Genomic DNA, 10,130 nt, shown 5'->3' with positions numbered 1-10,130 from the left:
CCTAGAGCCAAAGGGCTGCCCGCCAGCCCGGCTGTGCTGAGTGCCTGGGAAATACATTGGAATGGTAAGCATGTACAGGCACTCATGTCTGTAGTGTTATAATGAAAATATACATTACTTAAACTGGAGAAATACAATTTTGTCCCTCATTTTTGGGCACAAAGCGCCTCCCAGCATGCAGTGTCTGCACAAGGAAAATCAAACCCGCTCCCTCCATCCCTCACCTGCACACACACTTACAGGTTCTCAATCCATAAACAACTCCATAAACAACTGAGGAAGTTTCTTTTCCACTCTCTTGACAATACTTCATAGTCACAAAAAGTCAGAAGTTGATTTTAAATGATCACCACATGAGGGAAGACCCCAATTTAATTGACATTTGGAATGCAGATCTTTGGTAACAACCCACGATGGGAAAAGTTTTCATGCTTCTGCTACAGCCCTTCTTCCAGTTGCCCACTGGTTATACGGAGCAGAGGATAAATGAGGCCTCATGGATTCCCCCTGAAGAAAGGAGATGTTTCACCAAGGATGCTGCAGTGGGAATACTGCCACACAGACCTCACTGGACAATGCAGTCGGGTTTATAAAATCCTCATCCAAAGCATAATGATGAATGTCATTTCTGTAAGGCCTCAAGCACACAGAGGAACTCAACCTCCCAGTTAATCTGGTTTAATTGCTGCAGATCCTTAGTTCAGTTCCTCAGATTCAATGCCACCCAGCCCATGACATGCAGCAGAGGGCCCTGCATGGCACCGCTGTGAGCTCCTGCAGCCCACGTCCCTCCCTGCATGCACAGCCATGAGCTGCTGGGGGTGGCTGCGCCCCTGGAGGACAGCACAGCCACGCTCCACAGGGCTGCCGTGGGCCCTTGGGAGGACTGAGATCACAGAACGAAGCACAGAAGTACCTGGGGAAGTGCAGTTGTGTGAGGAGAGTGAGACCCACCAAGCACTGCGGTGTGGTCAGTGACATCCTGAAACGCATCGCTGAAACGCATCGCTGTGATGAAGGAGGGAACTTTCTGCCGGGGAAACAGAACAGCTCGGATGACCCTCCACACTGGTAAGTTGCACTGATAAAGGAGCTATTTTTGGCATTCTTGGCTATATTTCATGAACAGTGTCAGACAGCCTTTAAACCACAGCTATGTCTGCTCAGTCTGGCAAATCACTCGCTTGCATCCGGCTGGGAGGAAGAGCTCTCCCCACTCACCCTGCAGTGTCCACCGACTGCTCCAGAGCACAGCAAAGCAGCTATGGGCAATCCTATCAGCACAGCTCCAGACGTATGAAAGCAGCTCCTCCCATCAGAAGAAACAGCTTCATCTTTAAACACTGCACCTGGAAGTTCATTTTAAAATTTAGCTTCAAATGACATTAAAAAATTCCTAGTACTGCGGTTATCCCTTATTTAAAGGGTTTATGATATTCTATCCCCTTCCTTTTGTATAAACCAATTCAAGTTATGTAACTTATGTGGATTTGCTTTGACCCAATTCCAGATGACAATATATTATTAAGCCAAGGCTGAATAATTGCAATTTGGTGGAAAACGGGTCAGGATTTTATTACACGTCAAAGCTCTCAAACTGCCCTGAATATTTTGAATTAAAAAGGCATGTAACAAACAACCCTTGAGTCAGAGCGACCTTACTGCGTTACCTTGCTCATGAATTTATATAGGCTGCATATTTTATCAGTTCATTCGCTGCTTTTCAACATCCAACTGTATTGCTCAGCTTGTTGAGACAAACGGTGGCACAAAGCAGGGCTGGGGCTGCAGCTCCAGGAGGGCACCGAGCACCATTCCCAACTGCAGCCGGTGGGAGGGCAGACACAGCAAGGCTCAGCACAAGCCCGAGGAGTTCTGAACCCAAGATCTGGAGCAAGGTGCAGAAACCTCCCACCCACCCATGCTGAGCCCAAAAAGGGGGATGTGCTCCCAGAGCTGCCCCCGCTGCTCCTGCTCTGCCACCGAACCGGAGCGCATCAGCTCACATTGTGTGCCATGAATGGAACTCCAAGGCCAGGCAAGGAAGGGATGCAGAGTGAGATCTCACCTGCAGTGAGCTAGAAGGCTTCCCTGGGCTGACCTCGTCTCCATGCAGTGCAATACGTGGCAAACACAGATGGCTTTTCACTCCTTGAGTACAGAAAAGCGTGCAGGAAGTCAGACCGCTGATTTCCCCCACTGACCAACAAGTCTTCAAGAGACACATTAAATCGTTGATTTCCAGTCCCGTCCCTTTCAATGTGTGATACCAATGCTGTCCATGAACTTCCCTGATGGGCTGCTTGCTTGGGCAGGCCCTGCTTTTTTTCATGCTGTTACACTCCTCAGCTACTTCCTGGTCTATATTAATCTTCCCTATATTCTTTTCTTTAGCTGTCACTAGTGCTGTTTACTAATATGCTGTTAACAGTTGTTTCCAAGTTCATTAACACTTATTAGCCTTTGAAATCAATCAGCACTCTGGAGTTCCTATTTTTCTTCTCTTTTGGGGAAAATACCATCACAGTGACACAGATGTTCAAGAAACAATACAGATTTTAAATTATGGGACCATTTTTCATCAGACAGTGTATCTCAAAACCAAAGCTACTAATAGCTTTGTGTGCACCAGTTTTCAAAGCCAGATGAATACTGAGTGAGGTGAAAACTTTCAGAACCGTAGCACTGCTGGGGTCAATTAATTGACTAATTGACTAATGGTCAATTCCAAATTATTTTTTTTCCTTCTACTTTCTTGACAAGTGTTCCTACAAAAAGTCATCCATATTCGTTGTATTCATTATTTTTGTCTCCAGATAGCTGAAAACTCAATGCATCACAACTTCATGGAGTTTGGGAGGCAAACTAATTTCCCCCAGAGCATCTTTGCATATCTCTCTACAACAACAAACCAATAAAACCTCACGCCCCAAAAGCGAGGTGCTGAAAACAATATTCCTACAGCTGACTCAGACTTGCACCCTTTGGGTTTTTTTTCTGCACCATTCAAGGTCTGTAGAATCTATGACAGAATGCTGCAATTTGGATGAATGGTCCCTTCCAACCCAATGAATTCTGTGATTTTATTGTGGATTGCCCATCCCTGGAGGTGTTCAAGGCCAGGTTGGATGGGCAGCCTGCTCCACTATTAGATATGGAGGTTGGTGGCCCTGCATGCGGCCGGAGGGTTGGAGGTTTTGATCCTTGAGGTCCCCTCCAACCCAGTGAATTCTATGATTCTATGAATCCCTAATGAGGGCCGTGTCCACACAGGCTCTGCAGCAGCAGGCCACTCAGCACTGCTCTCTCAGCAGGGCTCAGCACCCTGGAGTGCTTCTACCAGCATTGGATCGCTGGAAGCTGGATGATACTGACATTTCCATCCCTGCCCAAGAGCTCACAGATTCCGATGTGCATGGCAGACGTTTTCCACCATCATCTCCATTTCCTCTGTCACTGCTATTTCCAGGTACAGATCCTTCTGTTTTTGTGTCAGACTCGTCTGCTTGTCTGAAAAAGCAGCTGCCACGCACCTTGATTCTGTTGGCATGTACCTTATTCCATATTCCAATCCCTGGCCGTTGGAGAACAGCTTCTGAAAGTTGGCTTCTGTTTTCAAATGCAGATTCACTGATGCTTACCACAATGAATTTTAATATTTCTGAAGTAAAATATTCTGCATGTGCTCCCTTGTACCCTTTTCCAAGTTTTCAGAAATCTGGTAAGTTTGAAATGGGGTCAAGAAGACAGAGAAACATCTGAGCTGGTTCCAGCCATACCTAGAGAGTTTTTGTTTTGCTTTATATGAAGCTCCTGGTCTCCAGAGTTTAAAAAAACAAACAACACAGTGATGAAGCATGACCTTAAACTCTCCTATCTAGAATTAAGGCATTGTTAGAGGCCATTTGCTTCCTTCAGCTGCCTCCAACCACAGCTGGCAGCTCAGCTTCACGCCTCCCCACCATCATCAGCAAGCTCTAGGCACACAGGAATGCTGCCATCCCACCTCCAATTACCAACTGGGAATGGGCAGCCCCCAGCACAGCCCCAGGCACCACCAGCACTGCTCCTCCACTGGGAGTGGGTGTCAGAACCCCTGATCACTCGTATCCCTCACAAGGCATGGCATAAAGCAAGGGACCAGCTGCTAAGTTTCACTAATGCTCTCTGCCAAAGCTGCCACTGGAGGATGGATTCTGTTAACGAGGCTGATCAAACAGAAGGTAAAAGTTGCATCTCTGAAAGCTAAAACTATGCTGCAGTCTTCTTTGGTACAGGTGAAATAGTTCTCATTTACAAGAGGGCAAAAGAGAAAGCCTCTGACTGAAGGGACATCCCTGCGATGCCGCCAGATGGACGCTCCTTCCTGCACAGGCAGGGTCAGCCACGCGCCCAGCTGTGAGCAGGCACAGGGCTCAGCTGCAGTGCTGCATGCTCAGCCCCTCCTGCTGCTCCAAGAAGCAGAGGCTGTTTCACCCAGGGCAGAGGGGAGCAGCCCCACAATGTCACCCGCTGGGGTCCGGCAGGGTCCAGTACCGATTTGCTCTCTGGCTCTTCAGAATGATGAATCTGAACGCAGATTTTCTTTTCCTATGAGTGACACTGTCCCTGTGGATGAGGAGCTCTACTGGCCAGAATCACACAAGACGCGTGTCTTCAAGCTCTTCTCCCATGGCTTTTCTCAGCCATCCTCTCCCCCTTCTCACCATAACAGTTTGTGACAAACGGAGCCGCTGGTGGCGTTCACCTGCACTGGCTGCACCACGTCACGTTTGCACTGGGCAGGGAGCTGGATTTGTCACAGCCACACACAGCATAAAACCCGTCTGCTCTGGGCCAGACAGTCAATTATCTAAATCAAATTCCAACTATTTATTAACACATATTCTGTTCATCCTTCATCCCCCGTTTCAATTTCTCCAAAATCTCTCCCATGTGCGAGGCTGAGATTTGTATGCGTGGGCTGTGGTAGGACAGATGGATCTGACAGCAGTGGCATATTCTTTCACAAAAAAATGACAGGATAATAAGTGAAGATCTTGTTAAACTTGGCTACCACTAACACAGCTGCTTGTTTACTAATATTTCACAGCAAGTCAGACTTCCTGACAATGCCTCACTTGCCAGCAGCTGAACATATTGGCAGACACTTTTTCTTAGGCTTAAGGAAGGAAGAAAAAAGAAACGAATGAGGCTTTCTGGCTATAGTCTGGCTTTTTTTTTTTTTTTTCTGGAAATAGATCAACTGTCATTGATCAGTATTTTTTATATGTATAATTCTCTTATAAAAAGAAGTAATTCAGCACATGATGAGGCAAACAATCTTTTAGGAATGAAAAACCAGATTTAGTGTTTTTTCCTATGAAGAAGAAAATAATACCAGCTGCTTGTTTTCAACAGGAGGCCACAGGTCTGTCTAAATAAAAGAGCAGCAATGCCAAGTCCAGAAGGAAAGGGACTTCAGGGGCTGCAGTCTGACAGACACACAGCTGAAGGTGCTCCCTGACTTGTGCTTTGTGCTTTGTTTTTCAGAGGAATTGTGTCCAAGGTTGCCTAAAGAGTTTTAAAACACTTCAGATTACAAATATATAATAAATATATTTATATATATTCCAGTTAATAGATGTATCTGTTAACTGGAACAGCCTAAATAACCACAAAAAGGACAGCAAGAGTATCCCAGCCTCTCCCCTACTGCAGACACATGATGCAGCTTTTTGTGCAGAGGGCTCAGTGAGAGGCAGTGCAATATTAGAAGAATTGAGACAATTTGCTGTCCGGACAGAACAAAGCTGAGGAGGTGACCCGTTCTCTGAACAAGTGCTGCAGCGTGCAGCTCCTGCCCTCAGCTCAATTCCAGCTTTAAAGGGATGATTCACATTCAGAGGAAGCCACAAAGTCTTTAATAGATTTGCACACTGGATAATCCCACTTAGTTCAACGTAACGTGATAAAAATGTCAAGTGTGGTTTCTGTTAGGATTATTTCCCTACACCTAACTGGTCTGTTGTATTCTCGGCATGATAAGAAACCTGTTGCACTAAACCAGCGTGGGCTTTAAAGAGTATCGGCAAGGGGCAAATTTCCACCCGTCAGCACCCTGAGAATCCAAACACAGCTGAGCTGTGCCAAGCCTTGCCACACTCCCCTGCCCCTGGAAATGGTGAGAGGTGGGACGCGGGGCCCTGTGTCTCTCAGCCCTCTGGGTGGATGAGGCACCGCAGCACAAAGCACACAGCTCAACACTATGCAGCACCAGTTTGTGCTACCAGTGCTGTGACTGGATACTGCTTTGTAGAACAGCTCTGATCTCGGTGCCATGGCTCTGGAAAGTGAAAAGGAAGGGTTTGCTTGGTATTATTCCTGCTGCCTTGGTGACTGGATATACTTTTTTCAGTAAATGAATATGGTCCCATTTGGCAAGAACAGAATGTCACATTCAGAAATGAACAGCAGCTGTTGCTTGTATTTATTCCTCCTAGTAAACATTCAGCATCTCTACTCAGTGCAACAGAAGGTGCTGCCAAAGCCAAAGAGATATAGACATTTCATTTGGCACTGGACTGAATCGCTCTGCACGATTCCTAGCACAAACCTACAGCAGAGAAGGGACTGCACCCCACCTGCCTCACAATGCAGGAACTTGAGTCACTGGCAAAAGAACCAAACACACTTCTTTACTTTTGAGTAAAGAAAAGAAATACTTTTCAGCACGGAAATAAAAGGGGCAATTTGCTGGACACGTGTGTATCAGGCCTTCTCCTTTCACTCCTGCTGTCAAGTCTTGCAGTACCCTGCTGCAAGGTTGGCTCGGCACTGCTTGGCACAGAGACTGAGTGTGGAGACCAGAGGCAAAGGAGACTGCTGAGATTTTGTCTTTCAAATAAACAGATCTTGTTTCATCTCATGAAAGTGTATATTAGCACCATGGAAATCCAGAAAACTCCTCTACAACCTCCATTCACACTGCTATGCTGGAGAGGATCCCACTGCAACAGGAAGGTCCCACAGCTCGAGCACCAGGGGAATCAATGGTTTCGACTCCCCATCTCCTGGCTTTACCTATGTGGCCCTTTGGCCTCTGAAGACTGCTGGGATAGCCTTACTCCCAACACAGTTCAAAACAGAAAACCCTAATGATTGTCTTCCAGCATTAGAAATGCAGCTGGTGAACAAGGAAGCCTCATTTTATGCAAACATTGTGCATAATTAGGTTCTCACTTTCAGCTGCAGGAAAACAAATGGGAGTGCAGGTCAACATAGCTATTATTTATTTAAATGCATTCCAAACAGCACACGCACCCTTGCCCAGAAGACTGGGCACACGTTTTAAATATTTAATATCACAGTCCCAAGACAAGAGAAGTACAAGAACTAACATTAATTGCACATGCTCTGCAACTCAGTGGTGTTAACTTCCAGCAAAACTGCTCCACTGGATTTAGAAGTGTCACTTCAGTCTAGTACATCTTAAACTGCAATAAGATTTTGGCTGTAAATGTTTAAAATATGTAGCACTAAAGTAAATGAAAGCATCTGCTTTAAAAAGTCTGTAAATCAAGTGAGAGTTTGAAAACCAGCTATGAATTAATCTTCTGCTTCAAGACATGCTTCCCTTACAATGTCCTCCTTTACGACTGTTGCTCCTTAAAACAGGACCACATAAATATGTCTGACTTACTAACAAACTTCAGTCCCAATCCAAACCTACCAACCAACACATTACTCCTGATTCCCTAATGCTTAGCACGAATCCCTTCCCATCCTGCTGCCCATACACAAATAGCTGAAATCTCTGCTTCGCTTCTTGTTTGACACCCCCTCGTGACTTTGGCTTCCTCAGACAGATGGGAGAAACTGAAAAGGCAGGACAGCTTCCTAGCAGACCTTCACCTCCATGCAGGGTGGAGAGAATAAAGGTTCCTCTGCCATGAGCGAGGAATGAGAAACACCGCTGCATACCTGGCATCAGGAGCACCTTACACTGCTGTCAAAGCAGGGGAAGCAGATATTCCAATAGATAACCATATAAAAGTAACCAGCAACCCTTTTTGCTTCTGAATTTTAAGAAGTCGAATTTCTTAGAAGTAACATTCCTATCTCATTTCTGCTGCTACTAACTTTCTCCACAGCACAGATGCAAAGGAAGCATACATCTCAACGAACCCCAGATGGAAAAAATGCAAATTCTAATTACAAAAGTAAATCTGCCCTCCAAAGAGAGTATTAAGAGAAAAAAAAAAAAAAGAGAGAGAGAGAGAGAGAGGCACGACAGATACCTACTGAATGGATGCTTCCAGTGCAGTATTTCAGCCAAGGATTCTATGCTCTCACCTTGTGTTTATAATCCCTCTATGATACAAATCATGTTACCTCCATGCTTTCCACTGACATAACTGCTCCTGACATGTTGCAAGTGGTGCCTGCAGCTCTTGAACAACACTGAGAACTCGATAGCCCTCACAGGAGACCTCTGGGAATGAATAAAAGATTTTAAGGAGGGAAAGTCTCCAAAGGTTTGCTCCACGTGGGATGTCACAGAGAAGACTGCAGCTTCATGCTTATCTGAAAGAAACGTGGTAAGATGCCTTTCAACTGAGCAGTCAGATAAAACAGTGCTGCACTGGGAGGTGAAGCCAGACAAATAGAGGCCAAAAGTATAATATGTTTTTAAGCACTGGGAATAATCAGCACTGGGACAAGCTGATGTCTGCAGCAGATTCTTCAAAAAAGCATTCACTGTGAATTTTAAAAAGATGCAGCCTTGCTCATTCACAGTTAGTTAATTTTGAATTAACAGATGAACAGCTTTATGAATGTATGAACTGCACATTACTGGTTTATGTCTGAATACTGCTTTCTACACCACTCTTTCAGCTGCTATCCGGTGCACAGCAGTAGCAGTGATTCCTGCTGGCATGCAGGGATGCACCACGCCATGGATGCAGATTGCTGCAGTAGGAAGGCATTCTCAAGGTGTTGTTATTGCCTACCTTTTCCCTGCAGCATTAAAGAAATGCCCTTTAAAACAGGAAAGTTTGTCTTCCTTTCCCTGGAAGATGAAGCTCATTGAGTTCTACTAAAAATGGAGGGTATAAGAGCAGTGCATGAATATACTCTGTACTCGAATGTAATCCTAAATACACGTAATTCTCAGTTCAAGATTCAGAAGCAATATGGGTAGTTTTAAGTAATGGACAAGTTGTTTACACCGATTTATCTGAAAACGAAAGAAATTTACCTTCAAGTATCTTTGACATCTGCTTATAGAATGGTTCCTAACTCTGTGAAGTCTGTAACCAAATACCAAGCAGTAAGCACAGGAACAGCCCAGTGCCCTGGGATTAAGCACATCTTCTGACCTGATTTTTAGAGAGAAACAGCACTGCTCTGGTCCCTGTGACACCTGTCAGAAAACAGGAGGCACAGCAGTCCTGGGGAACAATCTTCAGCTGCCCATCCTGCAAGGGAAGGACAGACTCAGCTCCTCTGCACCTCAAGCTCTTCCTTCCAGAGTCTGAATCCTCTCCGTTTCTAGCAAATTAAGAGAGAGAGAGTCAAATGGCCGCTCTGTAAATATGCCTGGCACACTTGTTTCTATGCAAAATGTTAAGTTTAATCCAAATGCATTGTGTGTGTGCTCACAGCAGTACCACTGCCTTCTTGGTACTTTATTATTTTTATATATATAATTGTAAATAAAAAAAAAAAAAAAGCAACATAGGACACCTCTGGCAGTGCCTTCATTTGCTCTGGAAACATTTTGAAGAGGACTCCCGTAGTCACCATTTGTGGGGTCAGGCATTTTGCATACATTGAAGACACACGTTTAAGGAGCAATCCACTTCTGAATACAACCTTTTATCAGAACTAAAGTTCTGAGATTGAAAACTTTTGCAAAATTACAGAATTTTTCCCTTTCTGAAAGTTCACTGCAAGCTCACAAGAAGACAGATGTCTGCAATCACCAGCTGCTGTCAGTTTAACCATAATTGCATTTGTTGTATTTTCAGTAAAGATGTAACCAGGTGCTTAAAAATCTATTTTAATGGTGTTCTCAAGAACAACAATACTCTGCATTACAAAAGAAAGAGGTATAAGGTACATCTTTTACATATAAGAAAAAACTT

Source organism: Tetrao urogallus, assembly GCF_951394365.1.
Source record: "Tetrao urogallus genome assembly, chromosome: 9".
NCBI classification, from domain to species: domain Eukaryota; kingdom Metazoa; phylum Chordata; class Aves; order Galliformes; family Phasianidae; genus Tetrao; species Tetrao urogallus.
Note: the sequence above shows the minus strand (reverse complement) of the source record.